Source organism: Tenrec ecaudatus, chromosome 10 (genome assembly GCF_050624435.1).
Source record: "Tenrec ecaudatus isolate mTenEca1 chromosome 10, mTenEca1.hap1, whole genome shotgun sequence".
Lineage (NCBI taxonomy): Eukaryota > Metazoa > Chordata > Mammalia > Afrosoricida > Tenrecidae > Tenrec > Tenrec ecaudatus.
In genome coordinates, this window is record NC_134539.1 from 85,381,571 (window position 1) to 85,404,183 (window position 22,613).

The following is a 22,613-nucleotide window of genomic DNA, read 5'->3' on the forward strand; positions in this document are numbered from 1 at the left end:
CACGAGCAAATAAATGCCTCTCAAGAGCTCAGCTGCCTCCGACTTTGTGGTGTTTGTTAGTCAGTGAACGTGGACTGTGGTCACGGCTGGTCAGGAGAGGGACAGCACTTCGGAACCGGTTGGTTTTCCAATAGTGAAGGATTCAAAAGCAAGAGGGACCTGGACCCAGAGGCAGGTTCGCTTAGGGCGGCGACGAGCCCGGGAGGGTCGGTTCTCAACCTGGGGGTCCGAACGACCCTTTCGCAGGGGTCGCCCGATTCGATTCGGACAATGGTGAAGGAGCCGGAACATAATGCTATGGTTGGGGGGTCACCCCAACACGAGGAACTGTCTGAAAGGGTCGCGGCCTGAGGAAGGTGGAGAACCTCCGGATCAGATCCGCCAGGTCGGTCTCGCGAGGGTCCTTGTGCGTGCGTGCGTGCGTGCGTGCGTGCGTGCGTCTGCGTACGTGCGTCTGCGTACGTGCGCGCGCGCGCCCATCCACCTTCCGGGTGAGCGCGTGGCTGAAGCGGGCGGCTTCCCTCGTCAGCCTCGGCGCTGTTGGGGTGATGGGAGCTTGTGGGGTCCGGCGACTGCGACCGTGCGGGGGCCGAGGTGTGGGGTCCGAGTCCCCGTCCGGCCGCCGCCGCCGCCGCTCGCTCCCCGGCTGGGCCGGACCTCCTCCGACCCGACCCCTCGGCGGGCGACCGGTCCGCCTTCCGAGCCCGGTGCCGCTGGCAGTGCCGCCGTGGAGGTCGGTGTGCGGGATTACTGGACCGCGATCCCGCCCCCGGCCACCGTCCAGATGGCCCGAACGTCCAGATACCAACCCGCCCTTGTTGCCGAAGCTCTCACCCCGGCTTCCCACATCTGCCCCTAACGGTGGGCATCAAACAAAAAAAGGAGCGTCAGGCCCCAGACCCCAAAGATGAGCTGCACATTTGGGTTCTTCACCCCGTTCCGCGAAGACAGACTGCAGCTGGCTTGAGCAGCACTGGCCACGCCCGTGGGGTCAGCTATCTCACGCCGAGAGGCCTCTGGGAAAGTACCAATGATTGATCTTTGTTATTTAACGCCCATCCCGCTGGAGTTGCAATGCCATTCTGGCAGAGGAGGGAATTGTAGATATTCATGCATGTATCATGAGGTTGGACCACATGACACTGGCGTTTTAGCTCTTAAATATTGGCAGTTATATGTGGCTCAACACAGGAAGGAAGGGAAGAGGGAAAAAGAATTGCCACAAAATCATAGAAACCTTGCCTACACAAAAACATCCAAAGTGTGAAGCTGTCGCTTGATATATCTCCCATAGTGGCCTATACATTCTGTTACCATCTTTCTAGTGCTTCCCTGAAGAAATCTGTGCTCTGATTGACACCACGTCAAAACCACACTTTGGACTTCCTGAGGGGCTCCAATCGTGTTTCGTTTCAGTGTTCTTTAAGTTTGGGGAACAAAAATTATATGCAGGGGTAACATCAGTGTGTAGGATGGATGAGGTAAGTTTTCCCAGTGAAATTCTCAGAGGACAGCTCTTGCTATCCTCAAAGAACAAGCATGATTGTGGAAAAAACTTCGATAAAACATTCCTAGCCTTTTTCTCACCAATGCAGTTTTCAATTTTCTTAAAACGTCTTTATAATAAGCCTCTGTGACCGTCCTGTAACCTTTGAGAAATCTATCAAGATTTCTCCTTTGAATCCCAAAACAGTCATCATAACCTTCTGAGTTGATTTCTCTGACTTCAATTTAACTAGTCCAACAGATACCCTCAGAAAATACTCAAGTGCATTTCTGGGAGAACTTGTCTGTAGCCATCCACTGATCACAGAGGCATCTGTTTGTTAATATAAATCTTAGATATTGCTTTTATTTATTTCTTTTAAATGAATCATCACAAATAACAATCCATCATCCAATAGTATTGAGCATGCTTATACATATGTTGCCATCAACATTTTCAAGACAATTTCTTTCATTTGAGCCCTTGGTATTAGCTCCTCTTTTTTTCCCCTCCCGTCCTCGTGAAGCCTTGATCAATGACATGTTGTTATTGTTATTTTGTGTCTTACACTCGTTTCCGTTCACAGACATGTTGTGTTTGGAATCAGTGTGTGCATGGGTGAACTAGAACCCTCGTTAACAACACTTTTCTACTTATGCCTGTCAATGACCAATTTATGTTCGATTTGGGGCCCTTTTAGGATCTTATGGAACCCTGGTGGCATCATAGTGGTTACACATGGAGCTGCTAACTGAAAGGTCAGGAGTTTGAAACTACCAGTTGCTCTATGGGAGAAAGATGAGGCTTTCTACTCCCTTAAAGAGTTCCGGTCTCCAATGGAAAAGAACTGAAAACCCAGAAATAAAAGCATCAGCATACACACAGCTGATCTTTGACAAGGGCCCCAAAAATATCAAATGGGAAGCAGATGCCCTCTTTAACAAGTGGTGCTGGAAAAAATGGATATCAACATGCAGAAAAATGAAGCAAGACCCTTATCTCACTCCATGCACAAGAATAAACTCAAGGTGGATCACAGACCTTGAAGTTAAACCCCAAACTATTAGGGCCATCAATGAGGGAATTGGGACCAACTTGAGAACTTTGGCACAGGGAATACACAGGCTATCAGAAATAGGGAAGGACACAAACACAGAGGAGGCACAAATTGACAAATGGGATATACTGAAGATAAAACACGTGTACATCTAAAGAATTCACCAAGAGAGTAATAAGAGATCCCACAGACTGGGAAAACATCTTTAGCAATGACACATCAGACAAAGGCCTTATTACTAAAATTTACAATACTCTGCTAGATTCCAAAAAGAAAAAAACCAATAGCCCACTTGAAAGGTGGGCAAAGGACTTGAACAGAAATTTTACAGGGACAGAAATCCGAATGGCCAACAAACATATGAGAAAATGTTCCCAATCTTTAGCCATAAGAGAAATGCAAATTAAAACAACAATGAGGTACCACCTGACACCCTCAAAGGTAGCCCAATTCAAAAAATCAGAAAGCAACAAGTGTTGGAGGGGCTGTGGGGAGACAGGAACTCTCATCCACTGCTGGTGGGACTGTAAGTACGTACAGCCACTATGGAAATCAATCTGGCGATACCTAAAACAGATGGAAATAGAGTTACCATATGACCCAGCAATCCCCCTACTGGGCATATACCAAGAAGAGGCAAGAAACAAACCAAGGCCAGACATCTGTGCTCCAATGTTCATTGCGGCACAGTTCACAATTGCAAGGAGTTGGAAGCAACCCAAATTTCCATCAACTGACGATTGGATTAAAAAACTGTGGTATATACATACAATGGAGTACTACGCATCACTAAAAAGCAGTGATGAACGTATGAGGCACATAGCGGCATGGGAAGAACTGGAGGAAATCATGCTAAGCGAGGTAAATCAGGCACAAAAGGACAAGTACAACATGAGCCCGCTGAGGTAAGAATTAAAAATTTTTATAAAAAGCAAAAGTGGCATAGGGGAAAAAGCTACTGTATACAAACATTTTAGGGGTGAAGACTGTGTAGTATGGAAGAGACCAGACCAAAACCAGGGATGTACATGGTAGACAATGGTGGAGGAGGGGGGGGAAAGGAAAACAAAAGGATGAATACAAGGAAGAAAAGGGGAGTGGGGGCATGGGGCACTAATCCACCCAAGGGGAGGGTATTGTTTATATCGCCACAGGGAAAGTGGGACCAGCCTTCAACCCAGTGCCCCAAGGTGTGAATGCAATATCCCGGCGTGGAGTAGGGAACCAGTGGAGAGGCCTGGGAGGCTGGCCCCAGCACCATAAATTAAGTGGATTCCTGCCCCTCCCCCGAAAAGAATTTGTTCCAAAGGACGACATTGACTCTGCAGCTCCGGGAGATGAACATATCTGATCAGAGCACACGGGAGCAGATGAAGGGGCAGGAGGAGAGAGTGGAGCACAGCCTGGCCCACGAGGCCGTGAGGATGATGTTCCTGAGTAGAGCAGCCAGTCCACAGAGAGAACAACATGGCTGGCCCCACTATGAGAAATGATGCCAATCAGTGACTAAGGGCGATACAGGGGACAGCACCGGAGACACAGTGTGGGAATTGCACCTGACCTGATCCCACCACACCGAGGCAAATCACTGGGGGAGTGCAGCGGAACAGCAAGGGAATGGAGTGGCAAGATCCCCAGGGAATGCTGAAAGTGGACTTTGGGGCCAGGGCGTGGTGCCCCAACAGACTGGACTGGAAAACGCTCCTAAGGGCCAGCAAAAGATCCCTGAACTAACTACAAGCTTTTCTCTTGTGAACTGTTTTGTTCTGTTCTTTGTCAGTGGTTTGTTTTTATTGTTTTGTTGTCTGGTTGTATACTGTTGCTTTGTTTTCCTCTGTCTTGTTTTCGTGCATGTTAGTGTCTCCACAGGTCTGTCTGAATAGGACAGGCTGGATGAACTATCTGGAGGAAAAACAACGGGACTGACAGTTCTGGGGGGGACTTGGGGTGTGGGGGAGGGGGGTAAGGAAGTGGTGTTAACAAACACAGGGACAAGGGAAAAACATGGGACCCCAAATGGTAGAGAGGGGGGAGTGGCAGGCCTGGTGGGAAATGATCAAGAGTAAGGTTGCTTAGAGAAGAGGTATACTCTAGCCCAGGTGGCGACGAAGCATGGTAGTAGGGCAGGAGGAAAGTCAAGGGATATGGAGGAAAGAACTAGGAGTCAAAGGGCATTTATGGAGGTCTAGACAAAGACATGTACATGCAAATATATATAGGAGGATGGGGAAATAGATCTATGTGTCTATATTTATAGGTTAAGTATTAAGGTGGCGGAAGGACGTTGGGCCTCTACTCAAACACTCCCTCAATGCATGAATACCTTCTTATATTAAATTGGAATTCTATGATGCTCACTCTCCCGACACAACAGCTGGAGCCAAAGTGGGTGAACAAGTAAATGTGGTGAAGAAAGCTGATGGTGCCCGGCTATCAAAAGAGATAGTGACTGGGGTCTTAAAGGCTTGAAGATAAACAAGCGGCCATCTAGCTCAGAAGCAACAAAGTCCACATGGAAGAACACACCAGCCTGTGTGATCGAGTAGTCCCGAAGGGATCAGTTACCAGGCATCAAAGAACAAAAAATCATATTATTGACTGCACACCTCCATGATAGGATTGCTGAAGACAAATGGGTGCATAAGCAAATGTGGTGAAGAAAGCTGATGGTGCCCGGCTATCAAAAGAGATAGTGTCTGGGGTCTTAAAGGCTTGAAGGTGAACAAGCGGCCATCTAGCTCAGAAGCAAAAAAGTCCACATGGAAGAAGCACACCGGCCAGTGCGATCACGAGGTGCCAAGGGACCAGGTATAAGGCATCATGCAAAAAAAAAAGATATAAGTGTGTGTATGTATGTGTATATGTGTGTATATATGTATATATATATATATATATATACCATATTAAATGAAGGGGGAAGTGCAGAGTGGAGACCCAAGGCCCAAGTGTCGGCCAATGGAGATCCCCTCATAGAGGGGTTTACGAGAGGAGATGGGTCAGTCAGGGTGCGAGGTAGTACCGATGAAGAACACAGCTTTCCCCCAGATCCTGGATGCTTCCTCCCCCCAACTACCATGATCCGAATTCTACCTTGCAGGGCTGGATAGGACAGAGGCTGTACATATGAGGGCTGGAGGTACAGGGAATCCAGGGTGGATGATACCTTCAGGACCAAGGGTGTGAGGGGCGATGCTGGGAGAGTGGAGGGTGAGTGGGTTGGAAAGGGGGAACTGATTACAAGGATCCACATGTGACCTCTTCCCTGGGAGAGGGACAGCAGAGAAGGGGGGGAAGGGAGACTCCGGATAGGGCAAGATATGACAAAATAACGATGTATAAATTACCAAGGGCACATGAGGGAGGGGGGAAAGGGGAGGGAGGGGAAAAAAAAAAGAGGACCCGATGCAAGGGGCTTAAGTGGAGAGCAAATGCTTTGAGAATGATTGGGGCAGGGAATGTATGGATGTGCTTTATACAATTGATGTATGTATATGTATGGATTGTGATAAGAGTTGTATGAGTCCCTAATAAAATGTAAAAAAAGAAAAGAGAAAAAAAATGATTAGGGCAAAGACTGTACAGATGTGCTTTATACAATTGATGTATGTATATGTATGAACTGTGATAAGAGTTGTATGAGCCCCAATAAATTGTTAAAAAAAAAAAAAACATGTATCCTTCAAAAAAAGAGTTCCGGTCTCAGAAACCCACAGGGGCAGTTCTACCCTGCCCTATAGGGTCACTATGAGTCAGAATCGATTCGATGGCAGTGAGTTTGGGTTTTTTGTTTTGTTTTAAGGCTCTTACTCTTTTGTCATACTTGATCAAGGAAAAGTTGGGCAATTTCTGACCTAGATCCAAGCAAGTGTTAGCAAATACTCTTACATAGAGGCTGGGTAATTGGATAGAATAAACATTCCAAAAATCTCTACTTTATATCGTCAGTCATTGTACTACGCTTTATAGTAACAAGGACTTATTGGAGGACTGATTGAATTGGACATTCTAGGGGAAGGGGCATCAAAAAAGGAGAAGTAATGATTCCTGCCTTAGTGATCCACAGAACCTAACTGGAGAGAGTGACCTTGTGATTATTTTACAGGTGTCACAAAATCAAATGCCCGCAGAGGATTAGTACATCATGTACTAATCATTTATAAATTTCCTTTTTTGATAAAGACCTCATGTGTAAATTAGCTATTCTACACTTTACTGGCTTAAAATAATAAACATTATTTCAGTTTATGAGGGTCAATTTAGCTGACTGTTTTTGACTCAGGGTCTGTCATGAAGACTTTTAGATATACCACCAAAAGCACAATTCATTAAAGTAAAAAAAAACAAAAAACTTCTGCTCTATAAAAATACACCAATAAATGAATGAAAAGACAGAGTTCTAAAGGCAAGTCACAGATTGGGAGAAAATATTTGCAAAGCAAATAACTGATCAAGCCAATTCAGAAGAGGATGTGGAATGAGTGATATCATTGCTGATGTCACATGGACCTTGGTTGAAAGGAGGGGATATCAGAAAGATATTTACCTGTGTTTTATCAACTATGTAAAGGTATTTGTGTGAATCACAGCCAATTCTGGATAACATAACGAATAATGGGAATGCCAGAGTACTTGATTGTGCTAATGCAGAACTTGAACACCGATCAAGAAGAATGTTTGAACAGAACAAGGGAACACTGCATGGTTTAATATCAGGAAAGGTGTATGTTAGGGTTGTATCCTTTCACCACACTTAGTGTGTATGTTGAGCCAATAATTTGAAAGGGTGGCCTGTCTGAAGAGGAACGCAGCAACAAGATTAGAGGAAGACTCATTAACAAGAGAAATGCTGATGATACAACCTTGTTTGCCTAAAGTGAAGAAGACTAAAGCATTTATGAGGAGGATCAAAGGTTATAGCTTTTAGTGTGGATTACACCTTAAAAAAATACAACTGGAACAATAGGCAACATCATCATAAACGAAAATATTGAAGTTGTCAAGCATTTCACTTTATTTGGATCCACAGTCAATGCTTATGGAAGCAGCAGTCAAGAAATCAAATGACGTATTGCACTAGGCAATGCTACAAATGAATCTCTTTAAGGTATTAGAACACAAAGATGCCACTTGGATGACTGAAACCCGCCAGAAACAAGCTAGAGTATTTTCAGTCATTTAATTTACATTCAAAAGCTGGACAATGATTAAGGAAGTTTAAAGAAGAATTGATGCCTTTGAACTATGGTGTTGTTGAACAAAATTAAATAGAACGTGAATTACCAAAAGAACAAGTAAATCTGTTTAGGAAAAAGTACAACTAGAGCTGATACCAAGGGCTTAAGTGGAGAGCAAATATTTTGAGAATGATGAGGACAACGAATGTACAAATGTGCTTGACACAATTGATGTATGTATGGATTGTGATAAGAGGTATGAGCCCCCAATAAAATGATTAAATTTTAAAAAGTACAACTAGAATGCTCTTTAGAAGTAAGGATGGCAACCCTTTGTCTCATGTACTTTGGATGTGTAACCAGGTGAAACCAGTTCTTGGAGAAGGACATCATACTTGTAGAGGTTTGGGGGAGGGGAGGAGGACTCTCAGTGGCTGTTACAGTAGCCCCCAAAATAGCAGTGATTATGAGAACACGACCATGCAGAGTTGGTATTCAGCTGTGCATAAGGTCACTTTGAGTTGAAACTGCCTCAATGTCACCTAACAACTGCAACAACACAGCTGATGAAGGACTTGTGCCAAAAACATACAAAGACGTCTCCAAGCTCAATGAAAGCCAAAGAAACAGCTCAATTCAGAATGATCAAAACATATGGATAGACACTTCACCAAAGGTGGTATTTCCTTGCCACAGGACATTTTTAGGCTGATGGTACTATCCTATATGATGTTGAATTGGTGAACTTGTAACCTTATACAAAACCCATAGGATCCATTGAACACAAAAGAGTGTAAACTACAGATGTTAATAATTATAAATTTTGGTTTATTGATTATAAAAAATGTACCACAGAAATTCAAAGTGTTTATAGGAGAAAAAAGTGCTCAGTGGTGAGAAGGGACATATGGGAATTCTCTATACAATTTTCTTATAAACATAAAACTCTTCTGAAAAAACAAAATCAATTAAAAATCAGTTCCAAGTTCAGAATTGTGTTAAGAGACTCTTTGGGTGTTGTATCGGGGCAGCTACGGAGCAATCCCTAAACTTTATATATATAGATAGATAGAGAGCAAGCTTTATATCAAAGAGTAATTGTATATCAAGAAAACAGCTCAGTCCAGATCAAGTCCATAAGTCTGATAGCCCTTAAATCCGACACTAGTTCTTAAATCTCTCTTCAGACTCATAGAGCCACAAGCAGGAAGATCACAGGTTGGTGGGTGAAAAGTCTTGTGGATCTAATGGCAGTGAAGCATCACAGGCTGGTGCAGGTGTCCACTGCATGGCTGCAGGTGGCTGTCAACAGGAAGGTGAAGCAGAGAGTGAGGATCTCTTAGGACTCAGTTCAGTTCTCAGAGAAGTTAATATACTGAAGGTCCTTCATCTCAAGCAGCTGCTGGTCCAAGGTCAAGGAAGCAGACAACGGAATTTTCCCTCAAGCAAGACAAGAAGAGTCGGCCTGCAGGCACCAGATGGCAGGGTGGGGCAGCAACAGACAGTAGCTTTCAAGCAAGTGTGGAGAAGCAGGCCCTGTGGTGTTTAAAGCTCTGGCAATGCAAGGCCAGCCTTCGAAAGCATTTATTTCAGTTGCCCTCCAATCAATCTTTGACCTGATTAAACTCTGCTCAGATGTTCCTACAGAAGCCAACTTGGTACAATAGACCTATCACATGTGTCAAGTACATTTCCTTGCAATTTGAATACCTGTGAGCCAAAGAGACATTATCGGCCGCTTGCTTACCTCAAATAGAATGGTGCAACGACCATGGGATAACCATTACAGACATCTGAGAGAAATGAAGGGCACATGGGAATCATCGATCCACGGCACTTCTGAAATCCTGAAAAATGTTGAAAATGCCTTGATTAGAACTCAGTCTTATTTCTGCTCAGAAGTGACTCTCCATAACTTGATAAGTAAGGAATTTAGGAATATAATTTTTAAAAATAATTTGATTGGGGCTTATACAACTCTTATCACAATCCATATATACATCAATTGTGTAAAGCACACTTATACATTTGTTGCCCTCATCATTCTCAAAATTTGCCTTCCGCTTGGGTTCCTGGAATCAGATCCTCATTTTCCTTTTTTCCCTCCCTTTAGGAATATAATTTGTATAGCATAAAACTTACAATTGTAATATGTACACTTAGTGGTTTTTAGTATATTCGTAAGGTTGTGCACCTTCATTACTATCCAATTCTGGAATATTTCACCACCCTAAAAAGAAACACTGTACTCATTAGCAGTCTCTGGGTGGTGCAAATGGTTTGGGCTTAACTACTAACCTAAGGGCTGGTGGTTCAAATCCACCAAGCAGCAAGGAGGAAGAGCGTCCTAGTGATCTGCCAGTATAACGATCTCAGCAAAACAAAACAAATCCAACTCAATAGAACAGTCCCACTCTATAATACACAGGGACACCATAGGCAGAATCAACTTGGTGGCAATGAATTTAGTGATTGGTTCACATTAACAGTCATTCTTTGTCATGAATTGAATAGTGTCCCTCCAAATTGTGTATCCACTTCTCTGGGTTATGATTCTCTGTGGTTTTGCAGTCATGTGGTGATGTAATCATTCCCCATAGAACGTGAACTATGTGAAATTTGTTTAGGAAAAAGTACAACTAGAGGAGCTGATACCAAGGGCTTAAATGGAGAGCAAATATTTTGAGAATGATGTACAAATGTGCTTTACACAATTGATGAATGTATGGATTGTGATGAGTTGTATGAGCCCCCAATAAAATGATTAAAAAAATAAATAAGTTATCAAAAATAAAAAAAAAGTGAGGATGGCACGACTTGTGTCTCGTGTACTTTGGATGTGTTGTCAGGAGAGGCAGTCCTAGAGAAGGACATTGTGCTTAGTAAAGTAGAAGGACTGTGAACAGGAGGAAGGCCCTCAACAAGATGGATTGACCCAGTGACTGCAATAATCGGCTCAAACCCAACAATAATTGTGAGGATGTTGCAGGAAGGGACATGATTCATAAACAATATGACATGAGGTCCCTATGCATCAGAACTGACTCAGTGCACACCCTGACTCTAAATTAAAGCTCTATTGTTAAATATTTCCAAAGTCCTCCTTTCTGCTTCTTAAAAGACAAACCTGCAATTTAGAGCAGTCACTTCAGGTGAACTTGAACCACTCTCAGTAGACAACAGAGAGGGCCAGGCCTGTGGAGAAACAGTCAAGAGGGCCTCAGAAGAATGTTTACACAGCAGGCCTCAGGAAGAATATATACACAGCTTCATAAGCTAGTACCAAGATATCAGTGCTGGAAAAGAAATCGCAAATATTGCAAAATTTTAACTTGCCTTTGTCTTGTAAGGAACCTTGGCAATGTAGTGGTTACAGGTTGGGCTGCTAACAGTAAGGTCAGCAGTTTGAAACCACCAGTGACTCCTGGGGAGAACGATGGGTCTTTCTACTCCCATATTTTGAGAATGATGAGGGCAACTAATGTACAAATGTGCTTTACACAATTGATGTATGTATGGAATGTGCTAAGAGTTGTATGAGCCCCTAATTAAACGATTAAAAAATAATTATAAAGCAGTACAAATGGCTGAGTGCAACTCACTCTGGTGAGACAGTTGGGAGACACTGGCAGTCCTTCAAGTCTTGAGGGCCGCCAGGTAGTTCTCTGTACAGCAATTCAGGCAATACAGGCACAGGCAGCAAACTGCAAGGCAGGTCACAAGAGTCAGCCAGATGACAGGTCCGACAGTCCCCAGCTCAAGAGATGTAAATTCCAATGGTGTGGCGAAGCAGGTCTTGAAGGAATCTCAAATTACAGTGACACAGTCCACGAGTTAGGTGTCCCACAGGTAGTGTAGCTTGCAAATTGAGGCACAGAACAAGCAAGGCAGCTGTGCACACTGGTCCGATGATCAAAGAGCAAGAGACAAGAAAGGTGAGGCTCGAGGAGCCATTATCTCTCCGTCCTTACAATTAATCACATGTGTTTATCGGGCAGGTTGGCACAACAAACTAACTACCTCACACCCACCTCCTAACGTTTAGGGAAGTGCCTAAAAGTGAAAATCAATTCTGGGCCAAAGTTCCAGATGTGGAGAAGTCATTTCAGGCAACGAGTTAGTCAACAGAACAGAGGTAGCCATTCAAATTAAGTCAAACAAAAGATTTTACAAAGGAAGCTTGGAGAGGCAAATGATCAAGACCCATTTTCAAGCAAATTAATAAATCATTTTATTGGGGCCTCTAATAGCTCCTATAACAATCCATACATCAATTGTATCAAGCACATTTGTATATATGTTGCCATCATCATTTTCAAAATATTTCCTTTCTATTTCAGTCCCTGGTATCAGCATCTCTTTTGTCCCTCCCACCCACACCTTTCCACCCTCATGGATTCCTGATAAATTGTGAATTATTATTATTATTTTAATATCTTACACTGCTGCTTTCATATGTCTCCCTTCACCCACATTACAGTTGTTCATTCCCCTAGGATGAGAGGGGAATCATATGCCGATCATTGCAGCCAGTTAATCCTTTATCCCTCTTCTCCCCCACTTTTCCTTCATGGTATTGCTACTCCCATTGCTGTTCCTGAGGGGTTTATCTATCCTGGATTCAATGTGTTAAGAGCTCTTTTATGTGCCAGTAAATCATACTCTGGTCCAGCTGGATTTGTAAGGTAGAACTGGGGTCATGATAGTGGGAGGGAGGAAGTGTGTGAAACAGAAAGATATGTTAGATTTAGGACACTGCTTGCAGCTAATGGTAAATGACTGTCAAGTTACCTCCTTGACAGTCAGTTGCCAGACAACTCTCTGGACTGGTAGGTCCTGCTCCCTGCTGTTAAGGACAATGGGCTAGTTCTCCCTGAAGGCTTGCAGTCATGGTGGTTTGGTCCCTGTAGATGGAGTTCACACCCTACCTATAATGGTCTCTATAGTTGAGCCAGGGAACAGGTCAAACTGGTTCAGTGACATCCAAAGTTAGACTGCCATCCTGAAACTAGGATCGGCCCATCTTGCCACATGTATCCCCCCAATCCCTCCTCTTCCTATTGGGTGTATACCCCTAGACCACTCCCCTCCCATTACTTTATTACCTATAGCACAACCCTTTTTTGTGACATATGTCTTAACCTGTAATTAGGGGGCTTGCATGTCTGCAGAGAATATAAAAGCCTTGGCTAGCATTAAGTATCTCTCTCTCCACGTGGACCACAAAGTGAGGTTGAGGTGAGCATTGCTACCATGAATTGTGTCTGACTCCATTATTTCAATCTCTCTTCTATCTCTCACGTTCTCGATGACTTCACCATAATCTTTACTTATTATCGCTGTACAATTGCGCCTGCCAGACCCATGATGATGTGTTAAGGGTGGATTACCCTCATATATGGTGCCCATTACGTGTGGCCTTGTAGGAAAAGAACTCTTGAGGGTGAATCAGGAAAACTTTTTTGAGTTTATTTTTTTAGGCATTTTTTTTTTAGTCTGAGTGAGTTATGGGTCAGGCAAAGAACAAGGGTACAGCGTAAGGTATCACTCTTTGCCACCTTTTGAAGAAATAAAATGTAGTGGTAACGAATAAGAAAATGAAAAAGTTTCGAGAATGGGCGGCGGCTCCTCGGCGATGAGGTAGCTGAAGCTCCAAGCGGTTGGTGATGTGACTTGACCAAGGTTAAATAGCCATCTAGGAGCCATGTCTACCTTGTTTCCCTCACTCTTCCCCTGTGTGACTGAGACACTCTGGTTTAATCCGGATCGGCCGTGTGGAGGAGATTGAACTACAACAGCAGGAGCAGCAGCATCAGGCCTGGCTCCAGAGCATTGCAGAAAAGGACAACCTGGTACCTATTGGCAAGCCAGCCTCAGAGCACTGTGATGACGAGGAGGAAGAAGATGATGAAGATAGTGAGGAAGACTCAGAGGATGATGAGGATATGCAGGACATGGACGAAATGAATGATTACAATGAGTCACCTGATGATGGAGAGGTCAGTGAGGTGGACATGGAAGGCAATGAGTAGGATCAAGGCCAGTGGATGATCTAGGCACACAGGAGTGCCCTAGTGACATCCTGGCCAGCCCAACCCACCGTGCACCCCCTGCAGAACCAGCTGGGGTTCCCAGTACCTAAAAGATGAACCTTGAACAATTCCACAGCCGCTGCAAACGCCTGGTCTCCTGGGCCTCTCCCAGGTCATTGGCCTGCCCTTGAATCCCCAGGGCCTGCACCCACCCCATCTTCCTGGCCAGTACGTCTCCCCTTGGCTGCCAGGCCTAGTTTAGTTCTGATTCTCTTTAATAAAGACACAGGACTGGTTAAAAAAAAGAAAAAGAAAAAGAAAGAAAGAAAAGAAAATGAAAGAGTTTCTTCAAGTGGTAAAGACATTTAATCCTTCTTTTCCAGAGTCAGAAACCTCTGATATGGAGATCTGTGATAAGGTAGCCATTAACTTAAGAAAAACTCACAGGGAAGGACAGAGCATACCCATGGAGGCCTGGGAGCTGTGGGTGCAGATTAAAGCAGTGTTGGAGCCGCTGCAGGGTGAGAGAGCGAAGGAACAAGACCAGCAGAGCAGTGAGAAGCCTCTAAGCTCCACAGACTTAAATCAGGTGAGAAACAAGCAGAACGAGTATCAGGCAGATGAGAAGATTTTAGGCAGAGCTGAGAAAATGAAGTCTGAGTTAGAAGGAGATAGACTAGAAGCATCTGCGCCACCACCAGATTATAGTGCAGGGAATCACAATACTATCAAGCAAACCAGTGCTGGGGGGAGAGATTTAACTTAGAAGGCGAGGCTTGGAAAGTGAGAAGCAAAGAGTCAGGGAATAGGAAGGCACTTTTGCTCTCGGGTGTGGCGAAGAGAATGGCTTATCCTGTTAGAATTACAGACAGGGAGTCTGACGAGCAGCACCTGAAGGGAATCAAGAATGGCAATATACTGCCTTTCCCTTTAAGCTACTGAAAGATCTCAAACAAGCAGTATCTGGTTATGGTCCATATTCACCATTTGTAATTGGTATGATCAAATCTCTGACGGAAATGGAATATTGGATCCAGGCAGACTGGAAGTCTCTGACGAAAGTATATTTTTCACCTTCAGAATCTTTGCAATGTCAAATGCTGTGTAACGAAGCAGCCCTTGCATGAGCACGCAAAAATGCAGAAGAGGGCATAGATATAGGGGTTCATCAGCTGCTAGTAGATGAGAATTACATCACAATTGAGGCACAATTTAATTTATGAGCAGACTTTCACACAGGTATAGGAAGTTTGTCTAAAGGCCTAGGAGAAAATAACACCATCAGGAAGCAGACAGCCAAGTTACATGACAGTAAAGCAAAGGAATGATGAGCCTTATATAGATTTTATGTCCAGGTTGCAGGATGCTGTTCACAAGAATGTGGTGGACAAAGGGGCAGCAGATAATCTTATTCTTACATTAGCATTTGAGAACTCAAATACATCATGTCAAGCTGCCATAGCCCTTTCAAGGAACAGAGTACGCTGTTAGATTATATCAGGATATGCAGGGATGTAGGGACAGATGAGCACAGGGCCAACCTCATGGCTGCTGCTTTGGCAAATTACAACAGACCTATAGGGAGATACTTTACATGTGGAGCAGAAGGACATTACCAGAGAGACTGCAGGCAGATATCACAAAAGAACAGGATGATTCACAGCAGAGAAGACCCATGGAAAAAGTCCAAGGAAACTAGGCTGTGATAGAGGTAGTCACTGGGCAGAGCACTGTCGTTCGAAGTTTAGCAATAGAGGACATTTGCCTGGAAGTAATGCCCAGCCAAAAAAAAACACCAAAAAACATGTAGGGGGGGCGTGCTCTGAGCCCCTTTGAATGCAGCGCAGGTAACTGAGGAAGGAGCTTGATGCAGGCCCTGTCCAGCAGAGCTCTGAAGCCAAAGCCTCTGCCTAACCCAGCAAAATAATCTTTGAATGGCAGCAATCACAGGTATCTCTGAACTTCACAGCAGAAGACCAGACCTAGCCAAACTTGCAAACTCCCAGACCCTGTCCTCGCTGCAGTGAGTTTAATTAACCAAACAAAGGTGTAGAAGCCCTCACAGCAGTTTGCTGATTTTAAAAAGCAGGAGCCTCTTATTGAAAGAGTAATACAGTTTTTTTTTCAGGAAATTTTAACCTAAGTGTCCAAGGAATTCAAATTGACACTGGAGTTGCGAAAGAAAGCTAAAAGCTGTAATTGAATCAGAAATTATTAAGAGCGGTAATTGGGGTTCGCTATCTAAAATAACTATAGGATGTTTATTAGGAAAGTCCAACCTAAATTCTCAAGATGTTCAGATTGTTGCTGGAATTATTGATCAGGATTATGAAGGAGAAATTAAGGCAGTGATAAAATCTGATATACCATGGTTCATAAAGAAGGAATATTGCGCAAGCCAATTTTTGCTTCCTTGCATTCCTAGAGTAAAAATGTATGTCTATCAGGAAAGAGTACTTGAGAAGTCTAACCACCCTTTAAATCAAGGGGTCTTCTGGAATACTGTTGTGGGGAAACAACAGCGCCCCCACATATAATTAGAAATTGAAGGGAAAAGGTTTCTAAACTTTGGCTATGGGGTCATTTCCTTAGGGCATTCACAAGGGCCTAAGACCCGCCCATTAACTTCCCCTAAATCCAGCTTGGAAGGAATGAGAAAAGTTAACCAGATCAGGATGTTGCAAGATTGTAAAATCCTACAGTGTAAGAGGCCTAAAGAGCAATACGGCTTAATTGAACCTATAACCTTATTGGTAAGCTTGGAGAAAAAAAATGTCTGTTTGGTAAGTTACTTCAAGAAAGCTATCTAACTAGTAGTTTTACTGGATCAACCAAACAAGTTAACTGAGATTGCTAGCAGTGTTTTGATATCTGCAGCATTGTTAAAACAAAAGGGGGAGAAGACGAATCTTATGTGTGACAAAGTTCACTTAGTCATTTTTTTGTAGTTAGTTCAAGAATCATTTGTTAGCCTTTAGGAGTGTTTTCCAGTCCAGTCTGTTGGGGCACCACACCCTGGCCCCAAAGTCCACCTTTAGCATTCCCTGGGGACCTTGCAGCTCCATTCCCTTGCTGTTCCGCTGCACTCCCCCAGTGCTTTGCCTCGGTGTGGTGGGATCAGGTCGGGCGCAATTCCCACACTGTGTCTCTGGTGCTGTCCCCTGCAGGGCCATGGGTCTAGTCATTTTAATCAAAAATATTTTCTCCTTACTAAAGGCTTGTAACAACATTAGGACAGATAAATACATTTTCATCTCTACCGAGAAAGCTGTTCACAAGGAGTCCCAAGAAGATGGGAATCACGTGTGGGATCCAGGTCCATTTATTACCCGGAGAAAGGGCTACACATTTATGTTTTTGCAGAATAAAGCGGATGGACTTCCTTTAGAAAGACGCCACCACATTCAGAGAAAGGTGGACATGAAGGATGTGAAGAATCCACAAAAGCTTAATCATAATCCCTTTTAAGGTTAATGACACTCTGAAGGGAGGGGCTATTTGTTTACATTTTCACAGGCAAAGGAGATAGGTGAATTTCTCTTCAGCCAGCAAGGCCCAGAAAATAGGAGGGAAGCTGATGCATGACCTGAACCCCCTGTCCTGTTACTGAAGTTGTTCAAAATGCCAAGCAGACCTGGCAGATTCCTGAGAATGGCAATTTCTTCCATTCCTGATGCTGTGTAAGGGACACTCTGGGACTCTATCAAAACTGAATATTTTATACAACAGTGACTGTGCTATTACTACAGACTGTTCTTTTGCTGAAAGATCAAGATTTTGGACTTGTCAATTAATATTAAAATGTGATCGGAATGTAACTGATTTTTGTATAATCCCTTACCCATATAATAAGACATTGCATGATTGGGAAACATATGCAAGGGTTTAAGGGAAACATTTCATTAGATGTGATTTAGCTAAAAGGATATTTTCTATACATTCAAGGGTGGATTTAAGGCATTCCACTAGCTGAGGTATTCCAACAATTGGTGAATGGCATGGAAGGCTTGGATCCTCGAACTTGGGCTCAAAGTATTTCACATAGGTTAACTTCCAGTCTGACTGTGTTGTTTATTCATCATAATTTTGATGCTCACAGTGTCATGTCGCTTCTATAGGAAGCTGAGAGATATGAAGAGGGACCATGTTTCCTCCATGACACTATTGAATCTTAAAACGTAATGCAGAAAGGGCAAATGTGGGATACTAGCACTGAGGGAAATAAAACTGGGACTTATTCCCTGACTGGTATGGAGGGAATCTGGAAGACCAGTATTCCGTGGCAGGAAGACCGCCACTCAGGTAGTTGGAGATAGAGTGCGAGTACATGTTCCTGTGGTTGTTTATCATTTCCACAGTTTCTCCCCTAACGCTGTGCTGCCTTAAAGTAAGCACATGGTTGATTCAATCTCCCTATAGAAGCAGACTCTATTGGCTTCATTTCTTCCCACCGTGGCATCCAATCCCTCTCAGACCTTCCTCCAATAGCAGATGGGCTTTGGGGATATTTATTCCCCATGCCTGAATTCAAAATGTTTCTATAAGCCTGAATCTTTGGCTATATTATTTGGATCATGAAGTTTTGTCTTGACAGCTTTTAATTATAGAAAATAACCATGTCTCCCATGTGGTTCTTTTGAATTTTATATATAAAACAAAAGGAGGAATTGTGGGAAATAGGAAGATTTCTCCCATGGTAAATGATTGTCAAGTTACCTCCCTGAAGGCAGCCAGTTGCCAGACAACTGTCAGGACTGGAAGGGACCACTCCCTGCTGTTAAGGACAATGGGCGACTTCTCCCTAAATGCTTACAGTCATTAATTTGGTGCCTGTAGGTAGAGTTCACACCCTACTGACAATGGTCTCTATAGTTGAGCCAGGGAACAGGTCAAACCGGCTCAGTGACATTCAAAGTTAGACTGCCATCCTGAATCTAGGATCCACCCATCTTGCCACATGTATACCCCAAATCCCTCCTCTTCCTATTGCGTGTATACCCCCAGACCACCCTCCTCCCATTACTGTATTACCTATAGCACAACCCTCATTCCTTCCTTGTGACCCTTCTCTGAGGGGAATGTCCAGTTATCTACAGATGGGCTTTGGGTCTCCACTCCGGCCCCCCTCATTCACATCAATATGATTTTTGTTTTGGGTCTTTGATCCCTGAAACCTGATCCTGTCGACACCTCATGATCACACAGGCTGGTGTGCTTCTTCCATGTGGACGTTGTTGCTTCCCTGCTAGATGTCTGTTTGTTAACTTCAAGCCTTAAGACCCCAAGAGCTATATCTTTTGATAGCTAGGCACCATCAGCTTTCTTCACCACATTTGCTTATGCACCAATTTTGACTACAGCGATTGTGTAGGGAAGGTGAGAAGCACAGAATGCCGGTTTATTAGAGCAAAGTGTTCTTTTTTTTTTTCTTTTAAAAAACTATGAAAAGATCATTTTATTGGGCTCAAGTGGAAAGCAAATGTTTTGAGAATGATGATGGCAACAAATGTACAAATGTGCTTGATATGTATGGGTTGTGATAAGAGTTGTACGAGCCCACAATAAAATTATTTTTAAAAAGAGATCATTTTATTGGGGGCTCTTACAACAATCCGTACATCAGTTTTATTAAGCATATTTGTACATATGTTGTCATCATTATTTTCTAAATATTTATCTTCTATTGAGCCCTTAGTATCAGCTCCTTTTCCCCCTCCCTCCTCTCAAAGTGTTCTTGCATTGAGGGAGTACTTGAGTAGAGACCCAATGCCCATCTGTTACCTTATCTTTTAATATTTAAATCTATGCACATAGACCTATAGCCCTATAATTATATATTAATATATTTACATATATGCATGCCTATATTTATACCTCTATAAATGTCTTTTTCCTCCTAGCTCGTCCCTCTCTTTTTACTTTCCCACTATCATGTTTGACCTTCATTAGACTCTCAGTGTTTTCTCTTGGCTACATTGCTCTTGATCAAACCCCATCAGGCATTCTACATCCTCCTCGCCATCAATTTTAGGTCTCTGATTGTTCCCTTCTCCTTGGGTTTTTTGGCTCCCCACTCCCATTCTCCCACCACCTCATCTCCCATGTTTCCCCAAGGTTATCGGCCCTGTTGTTTGCAAATTGGGATCAGTTATCCTCAGGAGGGAAAAAAAAAAGAAAGAAAGAGAAAAAAGAAAGAAACCCAACCCTATTAATAGCTCCAGGTCGGTCTGCTGACTCTTCTAAATGTTTTCCAATCTGGTCTGGTGACGTGCAACGCCCTGGCCACCCAGTCCATGGTCTATTTTCGGGATTCCTGGGGTACTTCATTGTTTTGCTCCCCTTGCTGTTCTGCTGTGCCCCTTCATGTTTCGTTCCAGTGTGAGAGGGTCAGACTGGGCACAATGTCCACTGTGTCTCCAGTGCTGTCCCCTGTAGCCCTGAGTCAGTGAGGGGGCGTCTTGTCGGCTGGTGGGACCAGCCCCATCGTCAAGACCCTATTTTAAAGACAAAATCTAACCAGACCAGCGCACCAAGAAAAACAACACAACAACAAATCCATTGTCAACAAGTAAGTAGACATAAGGAAAAACAAGCTTCTGAAAGACAAATGTCTAGAGTAAAACAAAGCCAGTTTATTCAGGAAGCTCATTTCCTGCTCCTTTGTTTGTTTTTTTTTTAAACACAGTAGAACTGACCATCTGGACTAATTAATTCTGGGGTAAAAAAGTCATAACCTGAGTAAACAAAGATTAGTGCCAAGATAATGAAAACAGAGGAGCCAGAAACGAGCAGAGAAACCAAGTTCAATAACCTCACAGGGATAGAATTTTGGACAAAATTCAGAAGAAGAGTCTAAGGCAAACCTATTTTGCCATCAGTTACCCTTTTAAGTGGCAGGGCCTAGGAGGGCTCTCGCTCTCTCATATTTAAAAGTATCTCAGGTTTCAAATAGATCGCAATCATGTTTTCAAAAGTGCTCTTTCCCTTTAAACTTTTTAAGCCCCCAAGTCACCAAATCTGAAAAGGTTGAGACAAAGCAAATGTAATTTAGGGCTCACCCAGCTATTGAGCTGTCTTGGCAAACACTATTTCACGGTGTGTTGTACTAAGGTCCAGAGAGCATGCAAAAATCCTTTGAGAGCAAGAGTGTAAGCCTTAAGCTTCTCCGGTGCCTTTCTTATCCTCCCCCTCTGGGTGCTTATTTATGACATTCCAAAGCTTAGTCTCAAAACAAAACCCCCCCAAACCTAAAACAAAACAAAACTCTTGTCATAGAATCTCTGAAACATAAGAAGGAGAAAATGTTCCTCTTTGCCCTAGAGCTGCAGAAAAGTAGGTTATATTCCACATCATAAGTTAGATTGATAAAGTGGTAAATTCAGCACAGTCACCACAACACCCATCTCTAAGGCTCCAATCGGCTGTCACCTTCTCAGATGTGGGGACATGGCTCTAGAGCGGGAGGGAGCTCAGATACGTGGGGTTCTGGGAGAGGTAGGAAGCACAAAAGGCAAGAGGGAAATTTCCACGTTCTCAGAGTCCCAAAGCGAGCTGGAGGAGAACTTCAAGATGACGAAATCTAGCCCTGGGGAGGATAAGTGAGCTAGCCAACAGACTTATTTCTTTCCACAACCGACACACCAAAGAAGTGTGCAAATAAACAATCCATGTGGGACAACAGGATTAACACTGAAAGGGTAGTTGAACTAAATTTGAGTGTCTTTGATGTCAGATTTAGCCCTTAATGCCTGAATTTTTAATTTCAGGAAAAAAATTGTTTTTATTCTTTACTTTTATAGTTATCAATATATATAACAAAAAATATATTTAAAATATATAAAATTTGCAATGTTTTTAAAATGTAACCAAATTGTCACATTCATCCATGGATTTATAGTACAAGAATAAAAAATGCACCTTCATTTCTATATTCTTTTTCATCTTATTTTATTATTAAATAAAGAAACAAACTGAAAACTTATTTTATTTATAACATGTAATACATAATTTATTTGTTTATAATTTTAGTTAATGTGAAATTGAACAAAACAATTTTTTTCTTTGGTGATACAAAGAGGAGCTTTGCATTTGCTGCAGAAAAATACTGGTGCACTCTTGCAATTGACGTTTTTGCATCTTCCTCTGTGTGTGACCTCAGGGTAATGGTGAAGACCATGCAAACGGGGATCTCTTCCAGGGAGACTTTTGGTGGCAGGACCTCTTCTCTTTTTGTTCGCAACTCAGCCTCAGTAAAGCTAGGAGAAGTGCTGCCTCTTCTGTTGGTCTATTCTTTTTTCCTTCAACAAGAAGAGCTTCGGCGATGCTCATTTTGAACTCTTGCAGACTTTGGGTTGCTTTTTGTTTGTTTATTTTTGGTAACTGAAGGCTTGCACAGTCTCTACGATAAAGTAGCCGAGAGTTCACAAGTCACATCTATAAAATGAAAAAATAATCTGTGATAATATTTTTTCGCTCTGATGTGAATTCTGGACAATGCAATTAGCGAGTGTATCAAATCAACACCTCCCATAAATGGATTGTAGGTTTTCACAAGAGCGGGGCAATCGATTGTGATGGTTTGTTTTGTTTTTTTGTCATATCGCTTACAGTTGGTCTTTGGTTCTGCCCCGGCAAATGTTGTCATAAGGTTTACAACTCTATTATCTGCCCATTTCACTACACGGACTTCAGTATCTTCAACTAGAGCAGTCACTTCTTGATGGGACCCTTTGCCTCTTTTCATCAAAGCTTTGTCCTTGATTAGTGGGATGCAGGCAAACGATTGATTCTAACAGTTCCCAAGCTAAATAATTTTTCTTTGCCAAAGTTGTCATCAAAGGAAGTGACATAAACCAGTTATCAAA

At 43.0% G+C, this 22,613-nt stretch overlaps 1 pseudogene; it reads left to right on the top strand.

Annotated features, from left to right (window-relative positions):
- Positions 1–13,421: 13,421 nt before the first annotated feature.
- Positions 13,422–13,773, top strand: LOC142458075 (anaphase-promoting complex subunit 15 pseudogene; annotated as a pseudogene).
- Positions 13,774–22,613: the final 8,840 nt, after the last annotated feature.